At 39.2% G+C, this 24,160-nt stretch overlaps 1 protein-coding gene across 6 annotated transcripts in view; it reads left to right on the top strand.

Moving 5' to 3' along the window:
* The window catches only part of BNC2 (basonuclin zinc finger protein 2), a 400,292-nt gene that overhangs the window by 190,923 nt on the left and 185,209 nt on the right, over window positions 1-24,160 (top strand). The gene's annotated exons all lie outside the window — the stretch shown is intronic.

Genomic DNA, 24,160 nt, shown 5'->3' with positions numbered 1-24,160 from the left:
CTTTTTCCTGTTTATTTTTTGTACTTCACTCAGTTTAGAGAGCGTAATTAGACTGGTCAGTTTCCTTTTCTGTTCTTCATACACTTGCACAGTATTATTGTCATTAAATATTTTTTGTACTGTTGAAAACCTAAATAGAAAAAAACCTCTGTTTGCACTGACATTGAAAAAACAATGACATGGAAGCATTTATATTAGCCTGTGTAAAAACCCCTTTAAACCTGCACTTTGGTTTTAAACTACCTGTCACTGTCTCTTTAAAAAGCAGACCATGTTTTTGTTTATTAAGCCCCTGATGATGTGCTCAGTGCTGTATGAGATACAAAGATATAGACAGTCCCTAGAAGATATAACCGTTTCTTTTTGACAGTACACTGTGAAGGCACAGGATAGATAGGGAGGAGTGCAGTAGAGAAATCTGAATCTAAGGCTTTGTCCACATAAAGTCAGGCGGTGTAAATGCTGTTTGTTGGCACATTTGCCGACAAAATACTTCCACCCCGTATGAGCGTGGTTTGCGTTGTCGACAGGAGACATTTACACTGCCACTTGCTGTGGCAAAACTTTTGTCTTTCAGGGGAGGGGAAGCTTTTTTAAGCACCTGTGAACAACAAAAGTTTTGTCATTCAGTTGGCAGTTCAGACAAAGTACAACACACTACAGCAAACCAACTGGGATACTGTATTAAATGTTTGAAAAAACAAAAAAGAAATGGATATAAAAATGAGTGGGGTTTTTTCCTCCAAGTGTGTGCTCTCTTGAAAAATAAGATCTTCTTCTGTTTTCCTTCTCTTAGGGTGTGTAGTACTCAGATGATGTACTTTCTGAATTATATTGCTTTTGAAAGTGTCACTTGAGTTATCCTGTGCCTTGTTAGTGTAATGTTTGATTTCTTGGACAGGGACTATAAATCACTATCTATTATGCAGGTCTTTTGAAAATGCACCCAAGGTTTATTGCCAGTAACAGACTAGTGGCCTTATGTGGACTTTCCTTGAATAAAACAGATTGATGAGCCATTTTATAGCATTGCAAGAGGTATTATAAATACATCACCCTTTTCAGCAATTTAACGTGAAGAACAATCTAATGAGCTACCTGCCATGATCTGCCAGAGAACTGGGAATACTATTTAGTTCATTGGCCAAGTGAAGTGGGTGGTTGGAAATGATAAATTCCAAGTCTCCCTAGTTTAATGGCATTTTTTGGTTCAAAAATATTGTCAGCCAACCCAAAATTACAATATAATGAAATCAGAAGTTTGAATCCTACAGGTTATAAAAGTTGTAAGGTGAATAACATGGGTCAAATTTGGTTTGTGATATGAAAAAGAGCACAGTATATGTCACATTTGCTCTATTTCTGTATGGAAAATGCTAGAGTGTTCAAGTCACTCAGAAATAGGCTGATGAAATATATACAAAAACAAATTGAAAAGAGTCATAATACAATATGTAAGGAACTAAAATATTGATTGACCTTCCCCGCAATGTACTAAAACTCAGCAAATTAATGTTTTAATTTCTTATCTTGTGCTGGGCAAGTTGTTCATGTGATGCTGATGATATAATTGGTGATATAAATCGCATATCCATAAATTAGTGTATGAGAGTAAGTTGATATAAGTGTGAATGAAGGAAGGAGAAGGAATGGGACTGTAGGAGGAAAAATAATCAACAGGAAGGTGTAAATAAGCAATCTCTAGCGCACTTTGTTACACCATCTTCCTTTGATTCATTTGCTGCTACCAATGTCTTCCTGCTACTTTCAGGATGTAACTAATACTGGGTACATCGACACAGCAAAAAAGAAAAAAAAATCCCATGGCAGTGACTCCCAGAGGCCCACATGGCTTTTGCTATGAGGCTAAAAATAGCCTTGTAGACTATCCTGCTCGGGCTGGAGCCCAGGCTGTGAAACTTGGCAAGGAAGAGAGGGTCTCGGAGCCTGGGCTCCAGCCCGAGCGGGGACATCTACGGTGCTATTTTTTGCCTCACACCGCGAGCCCAAGTCAGTTGATCCAGGCTCTGAGGCTTGCTGCCATGGATTTTTTTTTTTTTTTTGCATTGTAGATGTACACACTGACAGGTTTAAAACACTCATGCTCATCTTACAATGTGAAACTTTCTTCACCATTTCTGTCACCTCTGAATTTGGTCCATTGAGACTAATTCTGTATGTAGCCAGTTCCGATGTACCCAGTATTAGTTACAGTTAAAACAAAGTAAATCTAGAATAATCCTGTTGATTTCAGTAGAGTTATTCCAGCCTCCTAAACTGTGCAACTGAGAACAGAATCTGTCTCTGAATAAACACAATTGTATGAGTAACTTACTTGGCATATGGAACTTTTAAAGCCAACTCTGAACCCAACTTTTAAGTTGATAGTAAAATAAAAAGAGCTAGTTATAACATGTTGCCTAATAGATACACCCAAATGAAAAGGTTCTAGAGGTTTTCCGAAACCAGGCTAAAACCGGAGAACAGCCATTTTTATGATTTACGAATGGCTTAGCTATTAGCATACTATAAAGAGATCAAATCTAGTTTTTAAAATAATATTTTTCCACTGTGAATAGAGGCAGTTCAGCAGTCAAGGATATTTTATTCCTGCAGGTCAGAAGTAAAAAGCCTCAGTTACACAGACTGGAAGGTAAAGCTCTGAAAACTCTTTAATTAGTCTTTACAGAATTTATAACAATGGAATATTTTACCTGGAATGTGTAAACATTTCAGTGACTGGCACTAATCTATAGGGGGCTTATTTTACCTGCATTTATGCACTGTGCATCTCAGATTTTCACATAATTTAAACAAGACGACACCATTAATACCCTATGTACCCCATTAAAAATAGCTGGAAAGTAAAATCCATTGTCGTTCTAAATCCACACACATCAGTTTTTTGCTTTGGATTTTAAAGAGATTCTGCAGCTTCTAATGCTATTGCACATTTTCTGTTCCTCTCTGGTTTACAGCACATACAGTGTTAGAACACAAGAAGACTAACCTGGAGGGGGATGACTTACAGGTCTAAACAACAGGGACCAAACCCTGAAGCCAGGGTGTTACTTGAACAAGGACTGCGAAAAGAGTCCAGGATTCAGCCTGTGGTTTAGAATGCCTGTATTCCCTGGAATTGCAGTTTCAAATCACAGCAGGATCCACTCTCTCAGCCCTTCAGTGGGTAGATGAACTGACTACTATGCAGTTTACTGTGTCAGGAAGTCTTTCAAAGGAGACCTTAAAAATAAGGCCCTGCCTGTTTCTGTGGACATCAAGAACCTGATTCTCTTCTCACACCCGTGCTGTGCCAATTTATGGTAACTGTGTTTATTTTAACATTTTTCTCCTGATTCGGGGAATAAAGCCCAAAGATCCAATGGTACATTTCATAAGAGCCATTGTCCTCGGCCAAACTTTCCTCTAATCCCTCTGTCGTTCAGTGATATATTTATTAGGTGGGCTTGTACTGTCTGATCCAGATGTGTCTGTGAAAAGCTTTGAAATACTTTGGGATGAAAGACATTATATTAATGAAAAATACCATTTTTAATCCTTCAGAGACTGTGGGTGTACTGTGTATATACCTCACTTATATTCCTCTAGCATTTATTTGGCTGATGGCATAGAAACATTATCGTTTTAAGGGGTGAACCTAGGTTTTATGGTTCAGGGAAATGATCCAGGCTCATCTGAGCCAGTCACGTTCAGATAAGCTGATCGATGCCAAACTTAAAGGAAATTCAGTAGCCTGAATCTTATGATATTTCCTCATGACACAATTATATTGTGTTGCAATGACCTACTAGAAGAGCCCACATTTGGGGAAACCCTTTCTAGAGCACCAACATTCACTTCATATTCAGTTCTCTGTTCTGCAAGCATTCTTGCCAGGAAATATAATCACCAGAATGTCCACAGAAAGTGAATACGAAAGGGGCACCAACATGTGCAGAGTAAACTCAGTATTTTGGTTGAGCAAATATTTATACAAATGTTTTGAGATATTTGTCCAATTCTGTTTAACAGAATGCTGTAGGTCATTGTTCCTGTGTATATGTGTGCGCGCGCAGGCCATTGAAGTAAATGGGAGTTCAGTGTGCTGAGGATTGCTGAATTGAGCCCCTTAGAAATACACACTAAAGGATCACTTGTTTGGTTTCAGCAAATAAGAAGGTAGCTCTCGGCTCATCTTTGGGCTTCCAGCAATACTTGGACAGTTGACAAATAACACCATTAGTACAGTTTAGTTGATGGATTCATATTAACCGTTACTACACATTTTTAGAAAAATTGTTACTAATTATGCTGTGATGAGCTATTACAATCCAGTTGCTTTCAGTGACTGTTTCACCTTGTGACAGCTGATCCTAATCCTTAGATTAGTAGGAAAAGGAATCACTATAGTGTTGTTATATTCTGTAATAATGCAAACCTTTTAACCCTCGTTAAATATAATATATTTTGATAGGATGTGGATAAACAATCATTCTAATACTTCAGGTCCGTATTAGGACCTTGACTTTGGAATGTAAAGGTGTTTCCTCCCATATGAACATGTATGTAGTAAGTGCTTAAGTGCACATCTTCTTGGTTTCAGGAGATGGGCAGGATATGATGCCCCAGAAAAGGGGCATTACCTCTGGAATGGATGCTCCAAAAGGAAACAGTCCCCAAACAGCCCTTGCCTCTCGCAGCCATGTGCACTGGGGCAGGAAGAGAAATGATCCTTAGGGTGGAGCCAGATCTTTACTCCCATCCCCTATAGGAGACTTTCACTTTTTTCATTTTGATCTATGGAGATTCTTTCTTACCTTTCTGCTGATGACTGACTGACGGCTCCTCTCTCTCCTCTTAATCAGAATCCTTCTGCAGCTGGCCTCATTCTCCCTGCCTTTCAGCGTTCTCTCCGTCCCTCCCTCTTGTCTTCCCATAGCCTCTTTTCTCTCTCAGCTGTCTGTGTTGCCTACCCCGACCTCTTCTGTCCTTTTGTTCCTTTTTTCCTATTCCCATGCTCCTGTCCTGTCCTCTTCTCTCCCTCTCCCCTGACCCCCAATATTTTTAATATATAATATAAAACAATGGAACTAACATGACATTTGCCAACGGTGGCCCTGCCCACTTTGCTTGCATGTTGTAAACCTTTCCCCAGCCCTTTGCTGGCATTTTGTCTTTTCCAACTGTAAGCTTGGAGCAGGGGCTGTGTCTTCCTATGTGTTAGTACAGTGTTTGCCACAATAGGGCCTCGATCTTTAACGGGGCCTTTGGGATATTACTGCAGTGTGCACCAATTACCAAGTTAAAAAAAAAGACAGTATCTCATTTTCTGTTGCTAAACCATATTTAAATATAGATAACATTTGTGTGCTTTTGAACAAATTCTGCTCTGTTACGCCAGAGTAAATGGAAAGTACAATTTGACCCTTACCTTTGTGTCCTTCGGTAGTTGAGCTCAGCATAGCCTTCACATAGTACTGTGATACTGTCCCTAATTGTGTCAGGTTAAATTCCAAAATTTGCTGAGCACTAGCTTAAATGTCCATTGACTTCAGTGGGAGATGGAAATGCTCAGAACTTCTTAGAAATTCGCCATAGGGTGAGACTTTTAAAAGGATCATGTCTAGAAGAGTAATTGATTTCATTCATGTCACTTCCTGCTTTTGGAAGTCTGAGAGGTTGTTTTTGTTTTTAAAGTGATGAGACTTATGAGCTTTTTAGGTAACATTTTACAAAATCTAGAAGAAATAATCAACCATTTCTATTGCTATTGATTGCCAGGGGCCTAATCCTGAGGTCCTTACTCCTATTGCCATCACGCACTTTGACAAATATTGTCAAAAGGTCCTCAGGTATTAACTGACTCTGTTGTTCAGTTCTCCCTCACTCAGACAAAATACTCAAAGAAATGCCAAGTTTAATATTATATGCATATTTTAAATATTTTCTTACCACATTTAATTATTAATAACTTCAGAGATTATTAAATATGAAATAATTTAAAAAATCTAATTTATTTTTGATCAGTTGTGCTGTTTTATTACTCCAGGCATTTCAGTGCCTAGTCAAAGATAATAGATATGTCATTTTCATTTTCATTTTCACATGCTTTAGCACAATATCAGAGTGCTTGGCTCTGAAACCCTACATCAGAGTGTTGACAACCAAGTGAAAACTGGACCAAATCCTGAGGTTTCCACTGAGTCTTTTACTCCATTTCTTCCTGAGGAAAAACATCCACTTAAGTTAGGACAAAAGTAAATTGTGGCTATACCTTGGCTCAGAATCCATACATTTAATAAAAAGGAAAACCATTTGTTTGACCTTGTTGAACTGTTGCCTAAATTTTCAAGACTGACTAGTTGGTTTTTGGTGCCCAATTTCAGCCTTAAAGAGGCCTGATTTTCAGATAGTGCTATGTATTCATGCTCTAAAAATCGTCCTCTTTTAAAGTGCACCCAAAATCAACAGTCCTCTTCAAAAGTCAAGTTCTTTGTCTTTTGTCTCTTGCTCACTATTTTGGTGCGTCGCCTCCATTTAGGTAATTCTACTTTTCTTTCTTTATGTGTTCCTACACTTTTGTATTAAAAACCATCATAGAAGCAGACCAGAGAAGTTAAACAGCTATGCTAATGTCTAATATTCCCAAAAGTAATCAGTGCTCTTCTTCTAACAAACTGTAAAAACAGTGCTATAAATGTAAGGTCAATGTTTATCTTATCTTATGAAACATTATGATAAATCCTAACTTTGATGAGCAGGTTTTAAACTGAATGATAAATGTTGCTTAGTAACAGCTACTTTTAGTATTTGCTTATGGTAAGAGAATACATACTTTTTCCAATAAATAGGCAGATATGGGTGAGTTTTGGAGATTTTTATATTTGTGTCTAAGCAAAGGAAGGAATATTATTCTGTTTAGAAAAGAGAGAAAACCTTGTTCGAAACTTAAATGGTGTTGAGTATACGAAGGTATATTTACTTCTGTTAGCCACGGAGAGCCAGATCCCCAAGCAGAATAACTCCTCCACCCCTAATCTTTCACAGAGAATTAGGGCTCAGGTTTCCACAGCACCATCTTTATCTATATTCTCCTGTGGGGTCCTCCCCGTAAGGGCCTGTTTCCATGCTAGGAGTGGTTGTGGGGAGTGGATCAGCTGTGGGTAGAGAGGATAAGAACTGGTGTGGTGGAATGTAATGCCTTCTCCATTCCTGTGGGTCCCAGAGTACTTTCTGTCTGGAGAAGTTCCCAGTAACATGGCTGCAAAAGAGCCACCTGCTGATAGGGAGGAAAATGCACTGTCAATGCTAAGGGCCCCCTCACACTTCCATGAGGGTGAAAACCTGCCCTTCCACTGAGATGATGATAGTGGAGGGAATCTCTGCAGAGGGGAAACCTCCATAAGGTCTTCCGGCAGGTTTATATACAGAGGAGGATGATCAGAGTCACAGTTCTTGATCTGTCCAAAGATTAATTCATCAACAGCTGACTTTATTCTGTTCCTATTATAAAACAAGCCACTCAAAGTGAGTATATGCTTTTCCTAAAAAGAGGTTAAAAAACCAAGACAAACCAAAAAACCAAGTATTTCTTTCAATCTGTTTATTGAAAAGAAGAGGTGGTTAAGTTGTTAATTACTGTTAGATTTCTTCTTCTGCATTATGTGTTGCTGTTATAAGACTAATTACATCATTTAAAATGTTACAGTTTGGGGTATCTGAAGAATATTTTTTAAACATGAGGGTATTTTTCAACATTCTGAGAAAAAACCCGAAGTTGTTTCAAAATGGTTGAAAATATTTTCATAGTATTGGTACAATTTACAGTAATCTGTTTTTCTGTAAAATTATGTACCCACTTCTCGCCTACAGTATAAAGAATTCCAAAACCTATGTGCATTAACACAGCAAAGGCATCGCTAACATGTGCCAATATTCTGACTACAAATGCTCCTACTGCTCATAGATTATTCCCATCATGAGCAAAATTTGTGTGAGAGTGAGTGTGCATTTCCCATTGCCTTGCTGAGGGCATACGTTGACCATATTAAATGTCCTCTAGGCTTTGTCCTGAGTTCTATGTCTTGCCTGGCAAGGAGCTTGTAAAGCTGAGTCTCTTCATGTGTTGTAGGGAGGAGCCAAAATTGGGTGGGGAAATGTCAACCATCTGCTTGCAAGAGTTCTGTGTGAGCCAGCAGGAACACAGGCAGAATTAGATCCTATAACAGAAGTGAAATAATTCTAGGGGTATTATTCATGCACAGCATGGTCACAGTTTCACAAATTGCCTTAAAAACATTTAAATTTACTGGAAGAACAATCCAGGTACCAGCTTCAGATACCCCACATGTCTTTCAGTATGTTTGCATAAAATTAGTTCCCCATAGTAATTGCTAGTCCCTATGTATCTTTAAGAATTGGTCTTTTTTATTATTGTGTAGAGTAATTTAATGAGGTACTGTGTTCGTAAAAAGGCCACCCATCTGCATCAATGGGCAGGGGAAATTGATGGGTGACACAGGACAGTCCTAGTGGCAAGGGAGGGAGATACTCCTTCCCGGGAGTCTCTGGCACCCATTGGCCAGCTGCAGGGTTTGCTGGCCAGCATTCCGCAGCTCCAAGGATTTAGCTTTGCGCAGATGCCATTTGGAGCGTCTTTCGGCTCCTTTCCAGCAACTCACCCTACCCACTCTAACTAGGAATGGGAACCCTAGCTGGAAGATGCTGTGGGTCTCGCAAATTGCCTGTTTAGGGGCTCAGGAAGTAATATTATTTTCCCTCGTGCCTCCTCAGGAAGTATTTTTTTCTCCCTCCTTTGGCAGAGGACCAGAGTGTTTTTTGCCTTCCTTGCAGCCACCTGCAAGTCACAGCGGGTTAAGTAGGAATGTGCTTAGTGCCTAACTGAGGAACTGGGGTGGAGTTCTTTATTTGTCACAACTTGCAGCCAGTTTCCAGTGTGGTTAAGAGAATAAAATGAACTGGGGTATTCATGGTGGGCCTGGGTTTCGAGCAATAGGGTGAGACCTTGTAGCCTTTATGAGCCCAGGTCAGACCTTGTGGGCTGAGGTCCCCATCCTGCTGCACCCTCTGTCCCAGTCGTGGAGCAGAGAGGGTGCTAGGGCTCAGGAGAGCTGAGTTGTGGCAGGTAGATTGAGGAGAGCCTACCCCACATTATGGGTTATATGGTAAGTAGCCCTGGCACCAGTTACAGGTTATATGGTAAGGAGCCCTGTAACTGCAGTACTAGGACCAATTAAATGCCTGGCATAGGAGAGTATGGGTAATGAGTGGGGGCACCCCTTCCTTGTGTTCAGATGTAATAAAAGTTGTGGTTTCTCACTTAATTCCATGCATGAGTCTGTCCTCATTTTGCTGCTCTGTCCACATCAATCACATTTTTGTCTGAAAATGGTTTTCCTGATATTATTAAAAGTTACACCTTAGATTACTAGAAAGGAAAAAGGATTTTCCTCTGTTTTTTCACTTTGTTTAATTGTGCATTTGACATCACTTTGTGTGTGGTTGGTGTTCCTTGCTGTTTGGGAGGGCCTTTCACGCAGTAACAGCAACAAAAAAAGGGGGGTGGGATGGGGAACACTACACATGGCTATCACCAAGATTACAGTAATTGATACACAGGCTATTTATCGTGTTGAGTAAATGTTTATGCACATTCTATTCTGTATCTTACACTTAGTTGTAGAAATCACATCTTTCTCTTGTTCTTTACAGACAGCTGATTATTCATTGTTACCTTGCTATTGTTTTTCTCACCCAGAAAAGACATCTTTACATAAAGAGGACAGAGAAGAGCAGAGGTTTTCATTCTCTATCTCAGAGGAGCATGGCACTGGCTTGCTGTTTTTTAACTACCTCTAGTTAGTGTGCGTGCTAAGTTTGTGTTTCTAATGATTGCTGAATTGTACCTCATCAAGCTAAACTGGCTCATGTTTGCTTTAATTTAGGGCTTAGTAAATCTGTTTTTTGTTTGCTTGTTTGTTTTTATTTTAAATATAGAATCCAGATAGCTTTATGGGACTTTCATTTACACTTTCACAAAGTGTAAAATTATTTATTTGATATGTATTGTGAATTAAGAAATTGAATTGAGCAGTATTTTCAATGCAGAAAGATGCTAATCTGAAAAGGAATAATAAAATAATCAACAATGCTGCTTTAGAGATTGCTATCGTCTCTGGAACCTTGAAATCATTAATGAACTTTGTGTGTTTGACATGTGTGCAGAAGTCAACAAGCCAAGCAAGTGAGCTTTTGTTCTGTTTTTGACATTTGTAATTAGTAACAGAACATTGAAATGTAAAGTTAGAAAAATATGAACGTAATCAAATCTTGTTCCAGTAGTAGCATATTCTGACAATAACATTGTTGTAATTAGAGATCTGTCAGCATTTCCATTATAACTAGATCTGTGCAAAACATTTTCCATGAACATTTCTGAATTTGAAAAACTTCAGGAAAAACTGTAAACCCTAAAATAAAGAAGCATAAGATGTCTTATCTGTATGTGCTGTCAACGGGTTGTATTATTATTATGGACCAGGAGTGTCTTGCTAGGTGTTGTACAAAACACAGAACAAAAAGACTGTCCCTGCCCTAAAGAGTAGAATCAGTTCAAATAAACTAGGAGCTGACCTGAAACTCTATCTGAACCCAAAGATTTTTGGAGCATGTTTGCTTAGCTGTCCTGTGTGTACATGAGCCTTTGACATCTCAACCATTTCTGAGCTAGTAGACGAAGCAAGAGCTTCAACAAACTTAGACCGAAGCATTTATGATATTTTCAGCCCTACCTGAGATGAGAAATTATTAGAAATCTCATGACAGTCTATTCTTGTAGGTTTCAGAGTAGCAGCCATGTTAGTCTGTATTCGCAAAAAGAAAAGGAGTACTTGTGGCACCTTAGAGACTAACAAATTTATTTGAGCATAAGCTTTCGTGAGCTACAGCTCACTTCATTGGATGCATTCTTGTAGGCTTTCCAGGCTAATTTGTCAACCAAAGAGTTTCAGAGAAGGTTAGCTTTGGATTCAGATTGCCACTTCTAGAGGTGTATCCAAACCGTTCACCCAGTACTAGTTACAGTCAGAGGTTAAAACCTTAGTATTTTAACAGTGCCCGTTCTGCACTACTTGCCTGACATGGTACCAGCTTTGTCTGAGAGGGAACTTAGTTTAGTGATTAGAGAAAGGACCATTAGAGTTATAAATCCTGGGTTCTGTTCCTTGCTGTTCTGTGTCATTGAATTTTGACTTGCCCAAGGCCATGCAACTTAACTTCCTGGAAGTTTTGCCCTTGACTTCAGTGGGGTCAGGATTCCACCCCCGTGCCTTAATTTCTACATCTGTAAACTGGGAATGACAGTCTCTAGTTTAAGGTCTTTGCAAACCTTTAATGAAAGGTGCTCTAGAATTGAAACATTTGTTGTTATAATATAGTTATTTTCATTAGTTTTCCCATTCACTGAAAATGCTTCTGAGGTCTCCTTGTAATACCACCCCAAAGAATAATTTCTTTGTCTTGAAATTGTCAGGATTTTGGGGGAAGAGGGTGTTCTTTCCATTTTAATCTCCACTGCATCATTTTCATACTAAGAAGTGCTTTGGATATTTACACAAAGCTTCCTTTATGTTATTGGGATGGTACATTCTTCATGGCCCTAAGAGGTCTGGAGATCTAGGATGAAATTAAACACTTGGTAAGGAATTACATCCAGAATCAATGGAGAAAAATGTTTTCCAGTTTGCCAGGGATTCCTCTATGGTACAGTTACAGCCATATCAGAGACCTCTTTAACAGTGGTTCCATTTTGTACAGTTGATGATACTGCAACGACATTCCCGAATCATGCTAAAGCCTTGGCATTTGGACCTGTGAACACTACAAAAACAAGTGAGCCAGAGGTGTTATGTTACAATACATCCTTTGCCTTGGTTACCTTGTGGTTAAAATTTGTAGCTTGGGTGGGACCTGCTTCTTTTGATGCTCAGCTACAATGGAGATAGTCAACTTAGGTCTTGCCTTCACTGCTAAAAAAGGATGGTTTTTTTTTTTTTTTTTTTACCTTGGGGTGACTACTGTATGTGAACTATCCTGAAGTAAAAACAAAGTAAAGACAAGGCACTTTCGTTTAACTGTGAGGTACCCTCACTGAGGGCAGCCCCATTCCCCTGCTTGGAATTGACCTAACCTAGTTTACCTCTTGGTAAAATTTAGAAACAAAAACAACCTATTTTTCCAGAATGTAGGTGGAACTCGTCTTCTCAGCAGACTGAGGTAAAACGTCAATATAGCGGAATTAGGAGCAGGACCTAGTATAAAGCCTTGTACATCCTGCAGCTGCAGAGTTGGGGAACAGACAAACTGCTTGCTCCTAGAAAACTGTTCCTATTGATTTGGTGATGCATGTGAGAAGAACAAGAATACTTTGCTGACTAAGCAAAGGTGGTCTGAATTTGGGTTCTTAGGTTTCTTTTTAAAAGTCTGGTGTAGTTTTCTAAGCTTTGCAAAAAAAGTGTGAATGATTTGGACAACATGACAAGACTATCCCAGTCTGGTATGATGGATTACACTGGAACTATCTTTCTGATTACTTTTGTGGGTAAAGGGTAGAATTGCTATCTGAAATTACACTGGTTGGCAAGTGGAACTACACTTTTCAATTTCTTGACAAAGATTGGTTTCAGAGTAGCAGCCGTGTTAGTCTGTATCTGCAAAAAGAAAAGGAGGACTTGTGGCACCTTAGAGACTAACCAATTTATTTGAGCATAAGCTTTCGTGAGCTACAGCTCATTTCATTGGATGCATCTGATGAAGTGAGCTGTAGCTCACGAAAGCTTATGCTCAAATAAATTTGTTAGTCTCTAAGGTGCCACAAGTCCTCCTTTTCTTTTTGACAAAGATAGTCCTTTCTGAAGCTACATGTCTCTTGTCCAAATATAAATATCACATCTACCCTTTTTCCATTACAGTTCTCTGATCTGGGTTGAAGAGTATATATTTAGACACTAGCTTCGCATTGAAAATTATTTTGATGTAAGCACTGGTATAGCGATTTTTAACATCAGCAATTCTGCAAACATTCAGACTATGGCAATTAATCCTCTCAGCCACACTGAGTAGTAGGTAAGTAAATATCGCCATTTTCAGAGAGGGAGAAAACTGAGGCAGAAAGCATTCTTGGCTTGCCAGAAACCACAGAAGTTGAAATTAGAAGGTAGGAGTTTCTGGCTCTGTGCCCTGTTTTCAGGCCACTTGCTCCCATCTCTCTCCAAAGGCTGAAATATGCACTCGCCAGCAGCGAGTAGGAAACTTTATCTAGGGAGTGGATCAGAGCTGATAGAAATAGTCTAACTGGCAATGATTTGATGAGTTTCACTACTGAGTTCTGAGAAGCACTGAAATTCACCAGATGTCTGGAAGTTTACCTTAGGTTTGAGCAGTGGACTAAAGCGGGAGGGGCAGATCTTTAGCTGATATAAATTGTCACAGTTCCACTGAAGAAGAGTTCTGTGTAAACTCGAAAGCTTCTCTCTCTCACCGACAGACGTTTGGCCAATAAAAGATATTACCTCATCCCCTTGTCTCTCTAATATTGTGGGGCCAACATGGCTATATCAACACTGCATGCAACATAGCTCCACTGAAGTCAGTAGAAATATGGCAATTGACTGCTTCTTGCTCCTACCAGGGTGAGGGAGTGCTACAGATTTATCAAATGTGTAGGAATCTGGACATTAAGGCAGGGTACAGAGACCGCACTCTGGTAGGAAATACCTGGTATGATGATTCTTACTGGTATCAAGGAACATGGGAGTTTGGCATGCTAGTCCTGATGAAAATATCCTATGGAACTTAATAGCGGTTTAACCAATAGGGCTCTTGAAAAATTACTCTGAAAACTTATAGAATTTAATAGAGAATGACATATTTTCTAGAGGATCCAGAATGTTTTTGAACCATTTTCTAGAATTCTGTCACAGGGACATAATTATAAATTCAGTAAGATTGCTTTAAAATTCTGTTAAAAAGTTGTTATTTTCTATGAAATCACTCAGGTAGACTTCTCATCTGAGCACTTCCCTTGGGACCTGCAATGAGGGTACTGCCTTTCTACCATCTTTTAATCTCTGCTACTAGACACAGTCCCCTGGCTAGTAGGCATCTGGTAAAAGTTTTCAAGCTTTGCCCCTGTCTCTTAAATCTTTCAATAAAGAATAGCAGAAGGAGGGGAAATCCACTATTGTTGCTGTAGTTTCTTTTGTGTTCTCTTCAAAAGCAGCCTTTTCCCCCCTGTTAAAGTGTATTTAATACATAACTAAGAGTTAACTCTTGGCCCCAGTTGAAGGCAATGGCAAAACTCTTGTTGATTTCAAAGGCGCCAGGATTTCATGCTGAATCTTTTAAAGTCCTGTTAGCAAAATTATCTCTATTGCCTTGACCTATTAGGACGTCTAATTCAGTTTTTATTAAGTTTGTCAGCTTAAAATCTACAGGAAAGTGATATAACATTCATTCATATTCTTGGTACATAATCCTAAGTGATTTTTGCTTAACTTGCACCTTATATCAATTCCAGTAAAATATAGACATAAAGGATATGTTTACAATGCAACATAAGGCCAGAGAGGATAGAACTCAAGTTAGCAGGCCCTTGGTTTGTTAACCTAGGCTTGAGCATTTACACTCATTTGTAAACCCGGGTCAGGAATTGTTGAACCCTAGGTCTCAACCTGGGGCTTCAGTGTCTACACTGCATTATGCAGGCCTGAGTCCAGCCACCCATATTCCAGATGTCCTAGCGCCCTCCCAAAATGTGGCTCTTCTAGCACTTTGTCCATGGTGCAATGTAGGAAAACTTGGACAGAGGACAAAGAAAGTTGGCCTGTGGTATTGTGGTATATTTTGGCAGATTCGAAGAGCACAAGTCCAATGGGATCTGTGTGTATACTTCAGAGAAATAGGGCTTGAACCTTGAGTCCCAGCTTGACTCAGGCTTGGACCCTCTACCTCAGGCTTGAGCCGGAGTTTGAACCCTGGGTTTACATTTCAGTGTACACATACCCAAAGATACCATAGTTATTAAAACAGAACAACACTCAATATTACTCAAAGGTTTTATAAAATATTAAACTACTTAGAGGATGAATCTTTGTGGCATGTTGGTTAATTAATTTTACATGACAGAGATCAAAGCAAAGGGCCTTAAACATCATAAAGAAAACAGACAAAAGACATTAATAACTTACACAAACAATGATGATCAAGCCATGAATTACTGTTGTCACCCTATATTTGGAATAACTTTTATAGATGAGGGCAATTTATTGTGCTACTTTTCTAAGAGGCCAATTATCTTGTTACCAGTACAACATGGGATGAAATTAATCCCTTTTTAACTACAGTGAGAATATTCAAATTACTTGGGTTTCATGAGCTAAGTATATTAGCAGACAAATCACAGGAATAGTGCAGCCAGTGAGAGGCAAGAGAAGGCCTACCCCAGAGAGAACAAGTCAGTGTGTTCATTATGAAACATTGGTTGCTGCTAAAATATGGTTTCCATATGGAATATCCTTTATTTAATTTATGTAAACCACATTGGTAATAGTTTTTATCAAGTGGTACTAAATACAAGTTAACTCCAGCATAACTGTTTATAGAGACTGCATGTAATTAAATTGTGGATGTTACTGGGCTAGTGAAACTTTTCGAGAAAATATTTCCATTGTTGTCACCATTATACATTTTATGTCAGGCTGAGATGTTGTTGGAGCTCATAGAGGTATCAGAAAAAATTAAATTGCAGTAAATCATCGGGATTGGATGGCACTCACTTGAGAGTTTTGAATGAATTACAATCCAACAGTGTTGAGCTACTAACCAGAATATCAATGTTAAAGATCTCAATAAAGATCAGCCAGTTTTACAGGAGGATGGCAAAACACCTTACCCTTACATTTAAAGGTGAATCCTAAAGATAATGACTGGTGAATATTATTTTTTGTATCAAGAGAACTCAGTGAGAAAATTATTAAAAGTAGAATGTTAAAGGTTTTAAAAGGAGTGTAATGTGATAGGGACAAACTAGTGTGGCTTTTTATAACCTGTTAGAATTCATTGAAAGAGTGAACAAAATAATGGACTAAGGATAATTGCTTTATTTTTGGATTCCACAAGGCTTTTGACAAAGTCCTTCCAAAGGGGCTATTAAAGAAACTTAGTAACCCTGGAGCTAGAGGTGAAGTCCTGTCATAGATTAAAACCTAGTTAAGAAGTAAGCGTGGGATAAATGACCAATTCTCAGGTTTGGCTATCTGTGATAGGACTTGTAGTGTTTAATATATTCATTAATGAGCTCAAAGAGGGAATGAATAGCAATGTAATAAAATTTGCTAACTAAGCACAAAAAGATTATAGAGGATAGCATTTCAGAAGGGCCTAACAATACTATTGATACAATTCCTTAAGCAGCAAGGACAATCATGAACAAAAAGCTCTGGATTTCTAATCCTGGCTCTTCCTGCTGTGTGGGCAAGTCATGTGACTTCTGTGTCTGTTTTCCTAGCTGTAATATTGGGATTATAATGTTTACTAGAGCTAGTTGGGAATTTTCCTTTAGAATGATTTTTTTCAACAGAAAATGCATTTTCTGGAAATGTTTGATTTTTGTAGAAAAGTTTTTTGGTTTTCTTATTGGGAAAAAATCAAAGTGAAAGGACACTTCATCCTGAACTAGAGTATATCATTTGTGAACTGACCTGAAATGATTCATTTTGTATCAGTTTTTTTAAAAAAACAACACCCATTATATTGCATTTACTTATGGCACATTGTTTTATGGAAGATGTAGTTCCAGCCCCCTTTCTGTCCTATGGTCTGGGGTCCATACCTCTTAATGAATTTCTTATGGGTGGGGCATCATGGTAGTCGCATTATTCTGGGACCATTATGGAAGATATAGTCCAGACAGGGAGCCTGGCCTATTGGAGAAAATGAGGCTGTAATGAGTAGTCCCATAAAGCAATAAGGAAATGCGGTTTCATGTTGCAGTGTGGTCCCACAAAGCAAAATGAAACATTTGTATTTCAGGAATGTTGAAATGTTTCATTTTGATCAAAAATGTCAACACAAAAGATAATGACATTTCCTATTTGAAAGTGTGTGAAATTTCCATTCCACAGAAAATTTTGATGTTGCAACTTTTTGACCTATTTCAGAAAGAAGTCAAAGGTTCAATTTGTTTGAATTTCACAGGATGGAAATTCCAAATTTTGCTCAGCTCTAATCCCTTATGTAACCTACTTCCTGGGGCTTGCTTTGTTAGTTCAGAGAGTTTTGTTGGCCACTGTAAGTGACAGAATACTAGATTAGGCTGGCCATTGGTCTTTTTAAAGTATGGCCATTCTCACGTTTTTATAAGCTAAGCAAGGTTGGGAGAGATCAGTGTTTGTGTGAAACCTTAAAGGAAATCCCCAGGTACTGTGAAAAGTGGTGTATCAATGGTTGCCAGTCGAACCTGTACATCAATACTGAAGGCCCAAGATTTTACTATGGGGTATTGGGTGTTGTTGGAGTGATATTTTGGATAAGATCAGAACATCTGATTTTAGATTTTAACTAATAAAAAACCTGGGTACAAAAAAAGAGAAAGAAAAATCTGTGTTTATCCAAAAACACCAGAAAGGGTTGTCTCTATCTAAGGGCTTCTCTATGCTAAAGTAATGTGGACTAAGGGGATGTGATTTCCAAAGCACACTAACATGCTGCACATTAATTGGTCCGAGTAGACCCTACTGATAGAGAAAGCCCTGAAAAACCCTTATTTTTGGACAGCTATATAAAACTCAAAAATTGCTGAAAAAAAACCACATGAAAAATGAAATCAATAAACCCCCAAAACCAGAAGCCCAAAATAAGATGCATTTCTCGTGACCATTTGTTGTTAAATAAATCTTAAAAGTAACTTCTATTAAGAGGATTACTGTAGTTAAAACAAAACGGGGCATCGTTTGGTAAGGACAAACTTATTAGCTGCTCCTAGACTTCTTTCCATTTAAGTAATTACACTCTGCCTCCCTACAGTTTCCTGTAATTTCAGTTATATATGCTGCTGTTCTTCACTCTCCCTCTTAAGATTTTGTGAAGTGGTGTCATGTACTGTTGAAATACGTGCTGCACTTTACTCCAGAAGTGACTGCAATTCAGTAGGGTGTGTGTGGGAGTGTCTGGTCATAGGGATTAATGAGACTAAGCTTAATAAAATGACACAGCTGTGTAGTTTGGCTCATGTACAGTAGGATGTAGTATCTCCTGCTGCATCTGGAGCCCTGGACAGACTACACTTGGCTGTCCCCAGGAGATTTCTGGCCACACAACACATGAACTGTTAACAGCAGAGGAAGGGTGCACAGGGTAGGGAATACCAGCTTTGGTGAGATGAACCCCATGGATATAGCATATAAGACAGTGTGCACTTGCTTTCTGTAACTTCCAGCCCTGGAGTTTCTGCAAAACAGGGAAGGGGCAAAGAGCAGAGAATTTTTTTTTTTTTGGATGAGCTGTTCCAGCTCACATCCACATGTTGCCTCCTGATTCTGATGTTTCAAGAGCCACCAGTTAAGTAGGAAGAAAAGGAGTACTTGTGGCACCTTAGAGACTAACAAACTTATTTGAACAGTTAAGTAGGAAGATTTCTGAGCTGAGAGAGCTTCTGTGTTCGGTGTGTATCAGGAGGGGTAAAGTTGTGTGTGTGTTGGGGAGTGGGGAGATGTTTTCTGAGCCTGTGTCACTTTAAAAATATCAATGTGCTGAGGCTTGTGTGGAAACTACTACTTGTAGGACCACCTCTCATTCTGGGCAGCAGCTGCCACTCATGGCAGGTGATGGATGAAGCAACTCCTTCCTGCATGTATGTTTAGGGCTAATTTGTGTGCGCAGATAAACTCACAGAAGTCCCATTGAAATATGCGGAACTTGTACACATCTATTTGAGAACAAAATCTGTCCCCACTGGGATTCTTTTACATGAAAGGTGTGATATAAAAATAAAATAATAATATGCAAATGTGAAGCTAATTTTGTGTTAACATCATGATTCCATTGTGACAGCTACTGTATATGATCCCACAAGGGTTAATAAAGAGCTCCCCTTTCTGTTCTCTCTCCTCCTTGGTCCCACACCCAGAGCACCAGGCTTCTATGCAGTTCTTATGGCCTGGGAGAGTTGGGGAAGCAACCCTTAGTCTCAAAGCATTTTTTCCTTCCTCCAGTGATCCTGCTGTCTGGGATGGAGATATCTCTGTTCCCAAAGGAACTTCAGTTGCACCTAAATAATTATCTGGAAAGTTGGGATGGGATGGTGTTCTCAACCATGTTAGGATCAGAAGAGCTGCTCTTACATCCATAGGCATGGGTGCAGGGAGTGCTGCAGCAGTCCCAGGTTTCACGTGGTGTTCCGCTCCTGGCCCCACATAAGGGGTCCTGGCTGCACACCTGACCTCTGCTCCCGGTCCCGCATGTGGGCTCCACTTCTAGCCCCCCACACAGGATCCCGGCTGCCAGCCCTGCTCCCGGGGCTCTGCTCCTGGCCCTGCACGCGGACTCTTGGCCCCGCGCCCGGGGTCCTGGCTGCTGGCCTGGGGTCCCTGCGCCCACCCACAGCTGTGGCCCCAGCCTTGGCTCCTTTACACCTGTCCAGGTTCCCCTTCCCCCGCCCCGGAGACACGGCCCTGCTTCTGGCCCTAGCTCTGGGGGTGGGGTGGGGAATGCAGACATGGATAAAGGGTCTGGCTTTCAGCACCCCCACTATTAAAACTGTTCCAGCATCACTGGTTACATCTGCCCCTGATAGCAGCAATAAATGTTATTGTCGTGCTAAGGTCCATGAAAAAAATGTGTTGTTTCGCTTATGACTCTCTCTCCATCTGCAATATTCCATTATACTTCCCCATACTTCCCATAGGAAATAACTTGAATATCTATTAGCAAATATTTAGTTAATTACCAAATATGGCAGGGTTTGTGTGGCTGCTACTGAAAATAATCAGTTAGGTTGGCCGACCTATTCAGTCCAAACAGTTCATTCAATTAATTTAGTCCTTTTGTGTTCACAAATAGTCCATAAACAGATTGTGATTTGAAAAATGTGTTCTAGTTTTAATATTCAGAAGGATTCCATATTTGGAATTCCCTTTGTGAACTTTGTGATTGGTTGCCTAATTCAAATGGCATTGTTTCTGTTTCGTGATTGGATGGCCTAATTTATAAACCACAGCTTCCAAAAACGTGAAACAAATTTAATTTCCGGGTTATACTAATCTCAGCAATTTGTCTCTGCTGTATTGATGTCTCGGAATATTTGAATGAAAAAATTGTCAGTGATTGTGAACAGTGAATAATAAGAGGATATGAACAGGCTACACTGACACCTAATTTCTAATTCAGTGAACTTTCATGAGCAGGTTTTTGCTCTATTCAACTAACGCTAATGATAAATATTAGTGTGTAAATACAGAACCAATGGTATAGTAATTGCTGCACTGAATATTGATTCCTGCGACGCAGTGCCCATTTAAAAAAATCACATTGGGGTGTTATTGGTATGATTATTCAAGTACTGCTGAATAAATCACCCTTGGAATGGAATTTGGAATAATCTATGTACTTATAAATTAGGTGACAAAGGACAGAGTGTAAAAGACATGCCTTTCATGTTAGTCAGCTATTGTTTGGACCTCTTCCCAACTGGACAGCTATTGTTTGACCTCTTCCCAACTCTTTCTAATGACCCAAAGTTGACGGATCTGTATTTTTTTTCTTCAGTTGCAACTTTGGTAAGGCAGAAACGGACAATGTCATTTAGTATTTTTTTCATTTTGTTATGAATTATGTTTTATTAGACCATTATTCTAGATAATATAGTAAATTCTAAAAGAAAATGGCCAACTGTCTTATAGTTAATAAAAGTACATAGGGCTCTACTTCATAATTTTCTTTTAGTATGTTCTTAGCAAAAATCACATTAAAGACTGTAATGCTCATGGTACACTCTTGATGCTGGGTACTGTATACTATCCCAGGAAGACTGTCTATCCATTTTTATAATTATACCTTTTTATTGCATGTTACTCACAAAAAGAGCAGTTTACATATGTAGATATTTTGGGGTGAATACTCAGGTGTGCCAGAACTGCTATGAGGGGGAGGGAAAGGATGAAGATGAATCTGCAACCCTTATTCACTCCCCACAATCTGCCAATCTTGGGAAGAGCTGAGATCCGGTTCGGCCTGTGGTGTAACCTAGGCAATTGGGCTTGGGCTAGAACCTGGGCTGTGGGACCCCACAAGTTGGAAGAGTTCCAGAGCCCAGGCTGCAGCCCAAGTCCTAACATCTACACTGCAATTTTATAGCTCCACGGCCCAAGTCTTGCAATCCTGAGACAGCTGACATGGACCAGCTGCAGGTGTTTTATTGCAGTGTAGACTAATCCTTAGAGTAACCTCTAAGGCTACTGTGTAGGACAGACAATATTCAGTGGTGCACCAGTGACAGGTTTAAGATTTGGCTTCTCATGGTCCTGTGGAGATAAACATGGGAGGTTCATACCTTTTGAAAAGGGATGAGTTCAAGCTTTCTAGTGGGATGCCCAGCACTTACTTCTAGGCCAGAAGAGTAAAGAGATAATAGTTCTTAAAATTATGACATTATTAAGTATGGCAAAGCTATTTTAGGGCACTTTTAGTGGTTTCTAAATGTTGTTAGTTAGAATTTTTCTCTCTGTCAGAGGTCTGTATAATTTGACTCGAGGTGCTAATGCTGCTTTTACTACTGCAGTCTGACTACAGGTGCGGGGAGGGAAGGGGAGAACAACAGAGTATTGATAATCTTAAGCCTTTGAAAATGATTCCTGTAATAATTTTCATACAAAATATGCACATATAGAATACAAGATGGTCTGGTAACACATCAGTTTTGTATTGGCACTATTTTGGGGGATGTGCTGAATCACTCAGTTGTGGCTTTACTACTTGTGAATAATGTGCCCACTGTAAGTGAAGGCGAACACCTTGATATGACTACATATTATCACTGTGTGTATCTTTGCGTACCATGATGGGATGCAGTGTTATCAAGATTTTGGCTTTAGTTTGGTTTGTGTAATTAATACACACACGTGCGCACATGAGGTGAAGACTCATGTAATAAAAATGTCATGGCTTATATCTCATGTCTCTGCAGCGCTAGAAACAGGAGCTTATTCTTTTGCAGAGGGGGAGCTTTCCAATAGGACATACAGCACTTGCCTATAGTTGTGGATGGGTCTGAAACCTGAATGTTTTGGCATTTTTGCATATACAAAAGTTATTTTAGAGCACTTCTGGAAGTGTTTTACATTTATTAGTTTTATTTTTCAGTCCTTCTGAGTCCTGCACAGTTCATGGTAACTAAGGCACCTGACTTTGCAGTCTGAGGAATTCAAGATCTTGTCCCAATATAATGTTTTAAATCTCAACCTTTCCTAAAATAGTAGTTCTGTTTTACATATGGCATATACAGAATGCAGCATTATGTGGAGCCGTATACGTTTTTTATTAGCACTCATTTCGGATGTCTGAAGGCACTTATGGATAGTGTGACCCACTCAAATTGAGGCTGCTAAAACCTTTAAACCTAACCACAACATGTATATGCTAAACATTAAACAAATACAGACGAATACATTCTCAGCCTGAGTATTCACATACGTGCGTGTGTGTATCTTTTACGTGCATGTGTGTGTATATGTGTATATATATATGTACACTGTAAGTTGTGTTGCAGAGGTTGGTACAAACATAAAAGACCTGTGGATACATACACTGTCTCTTTACATTTCCTGACATGGACTTTCACTTAACAAAGACTTCCTTATCATTTTCTTGAAACCCAGTTTCCTGAATCAGCAGATTCTTTTTTCCCCCTTGAAACTTCCGAAACCCTGAGCCCTGTCAAAACAAGATGGCTGGCATTTTCTAGGGACAGGACAGAGACAGAGACAAAGAAGCCCCTGAGAAGGCAGACGGACTTATATTGCTTGTGGGTTTTCAGTACAGCTGGTTTCAGATGTGTCGGCCTTGTTCCGCAGTGGTTCTGCTGCCAAAGCAAGACTGTCACAGCTGGTAGTACTTACTGCACTTGCGGGAAAGTATGTGATTCATTAGTTGGAACCGTATGTTTTTCACCAGTTCTGGTCATGTTTTTGTTAGGATGTGGTAAAAGCATAAGCAGGGGGTGCAGGGACAATGGAAATATGTGACTTGTTAAAGATTGGCCCCAACCAGTTATTAGCTAAATTGTACACCATAAAAAGTGCACCATAGCTCATAATACAAATGGCTTAATTCTTCATTCTTCAGTTGAGGTCATTTAGTCATAAGTAGTAAAAATTATCAACATCAAGTCTCCCCCTTCCCTTTCTGTACGTATTATGATCTTTTTAACCAAAAACTGTAATATAGGGAGAAGTCATGCAAGCAAGAGACATTCATTTGGTGAAAAATGGCCAAGACAGGCTAAGGATTTTGAAAGTAGCTAGCTGCTGCTACTGATAAAATATGAGCGTGGCATAACTGCTAATAGGAAACTTTGTTACAGTGTTGGGTGTGAGGAGAACAATAAATGGGAGTTCTTTGCCCATGGATAATAAAGTAGACTAAAATTATGTGGATAGAATGAACCACTGTTTAAAAATTATTATATTAATATGGTTTTATTGGCTTACCTGAGGGGCATTTTCATGTATTGTTTAGCAGTGGAGGCTTAGGTTGAACTGGATATGGACTAACAGAGTTAGTTTTAATTTATATTTAGCTATTTTACAGCTGTCTAGGTCTTAAATATATTCATTTTTAAAAATGAATTCTAGTATACATTTTATTTAAACAAAAAATGACTACTAAATTCTTAACTTGATAATACAGCTCCCCCCTAAACATACCACTTATAGAGATGAAATTGTATGATGACTTCAAAACTTATGGTTGGCCAGTTCTTTCAAAAGAAATCCTTCCTACTGCCACTGGACTTTGCAGAGCTAGAATTGGGTCGGTCTCTGATAATTAGCTCATCTGGCTGCGGCATAAATAAAGGAATTCATTTAGG

The sequence above is a fragment of the Caretta caretta genome, chromosome 5 (genome assembly GCF_965140235.1).
Source record: "Caretta caretta isolate rCarCar2 chromosome 5, rCarCar1.hap1, whole genome shotgun sequence".
Lineage (NCBI taxonomy): Eukaryota > Metazoa > Chordata > Testudines > Cheloniidae > Caretta > Caretta caretta.
Note: the sequence above shows the minus strand (reverse complement) of the source record. Positions and strands in the feature narration are given on the sequence as shown.